Source organism: Octopus bimaculoides, chromosome 3, assembly GCF_001194135.2.
Source record: "Octopus bimaculoides isolate UCB-OBI-ISO-001 chromosome 3, ASM119413v2, whole genome shotgun sequence".
Classification (NCBI taxonomy): domain Eukaryota; kingdom Metazoa; phylum Mollusca; class Cephalopoda; order Octopoda; family Octopodidae; genus Octopus; species Octopus bimaculoides.
Window position 1 is genome coordinate 152,421,039 of NC_068983.1, and position 2,357 is coordinate 152,423,395.

Below are 2,357 nucleotides of genomic sequence, written 5' to 3' on the forward strand. Positions count from 1 at the left end.
TATATATATATATATATATATGTGTGTGTATGTATGTATGTATATATAGTAAAAGCTAATTGCCTACATAAAATGGCTGTCCTGGAAGGGACGTTGTTACTGTACAATAGCTCCAAAAAAACATCGTTTCTAGCCGAATATACGACACACTATCTGTGTCCTTATATTTTCGAACGGGGAATTCATCATCCCCACCAACCACAAAACAACATCTGTGGACTAGTTTCAGGGTTATTGCCCTTTATCAACACAGAGTAGCTGCTTGGCCATATGCCGCTGCTGAATTCATCGTTCGAATATATACATTTCAAAGAGAAACATAGCCACTGATCTTAAAATAGAAATATTATTATTTCTAAATCTCTCAAAGAGAGACATTCAGTAAAAGTTCTGGCCAAGCAACTACTCTGTGTTGATAAAGAGTCCACAGTCCACAGATGTTGTTTTGTGCTAAGTGGAGATGCTGAATTCCCTGTTCAAAAATATAAGCACACAGATAGTGTGTCGTATAGCCAGCTGGAAATGATGCTTCTTGGGGCTCATGAACAGTAACAAAGTCCCTTCTAGCACAGTCATATTATGTTGGCAATTAGCTTCTACTTTTACATCTGCTACAGGTGAAGATACCTGATGCAACGTAGAAGTGACGCTCATTCTGTGCTCTTTCGTATTTTCTCTGTTGTTTCTACTCAATGGCTAGAATTACGAGTTTCAGTGACCAGTGCCACTCATCTCGCTGCAGAACCTTTTCGTCCCTGGTGTCTGGGGAGATGACGTAGTTCTTCATGTTTCTTCGGCACATACCTGTATCGCAACCTCTGTCCACTACAGTCCCCCCCCTACCCTGAGACATACATACATACATACATACATACATACATACATACATGTATATGTGTATATATATGCGTGTATGTGTGTGTACGTATGTATGTATGCATATACAAACATATATACAGACATATACACAAAGATATACTCAAGTCAACTCAGAAAATATTTGTTAGACAGACGCCTATAAAAGGCGGCGCTTGTCCAATATGCCGTGGACAGCGAGTGAACCTGAAAGCTCATAGTTTCGAAATTGACCTCTTAACTACTTTATGTAACCCTTCTGGATGGGTAGCTATGTGCTAAAGTAAGACTTTAAATACAGTTGTATTTACGTCACTTTCATTATTAATTCAAATCCTTTTGGACCGACTTTGGTGTTTTCGCTTTTGATCAAAAGTGTACCAGTAATATAATTAGTCAGCATAGTCTGACAATAACCTTCCTAATACATATGTGTCACCTTGTACCTACATAGATAAAAACATCAATTTATAAGTTAGTACATGATGTACGTTTTTGGTATTGTTCCGAGTGAACATGCCAGATTTTAGTATTAGTTAGTATTTTCTTCTTCACTATTCTTTTATTGTTATTGACAAATTCAATTTCTGCTATAAGCGGCCAGGGGATGAAGTGAAAGTCTGTAGCAAATTTGTAGTTGTGCCAAACTCCATTAAAATCTAGATTCAGGAAGCATTCGAAAACGCTGCTTCTACAAGACACTTGTGAGACCATAATTTAGGAATCTAATATAAAGAAAATAAATAGTTTACTTTGCAGCTTCAAGAGTTACTGACAATGGTAGAAGTGAAAAAGCAGACTGGACTAAATATTGGCCTATAAGTCAGATTGTGCGTTGCAAGTTCACGCTGCCCGAAAGCACTTAGTTGTCTAACGAGGAGAGAATTATTTGATTATAAATTTCTGAGTTTACCAAATTGTTGAGAATATTTAGAGTTGCATTCTAGTTGTAGTGGTAAAGAATATATTGCCTACAACAGTCTGTTAGAGAGAGAGAGAGAGAGAGAGAGAGAGAGAGAGAGAGAGAGAGAGAGAGAGAGAGAGAGACTGTGAGAGAGAGGAGAGAGTGAGAGAGAGAGTGAATAGTCTGGTAGAGAAGTAAGGGTTAACTGTTTATATCTAATATCGGAATTATAATAAATAACAAACTTTTTACATGTTTCCAACATCACCATTTGTCTACTACTTATTTCATTCTGAATGTTACAGTAGCGGGTTAATATTAGTTCAACTCGTACGAAACAAATATCAGCGCAGTTACATTCAGCAGCAAATAATAAAATTAAAACTGCGTACCAGAAAGGCTTTGAAATTACGAAAATATTACTGTGAAAATAAGGCAACAAAGTTTAGAAAAATGTTCATACTGGTGGTTAGCATGCGTAATAGAAATGTTGCCTATTGAATTTATTACGCATGCTAGCCACCGGTATGAAAATTTTTCTAAAATTTCTACCCTTATTATTTTCACAGTGTGTATATATATATATATATATATATAT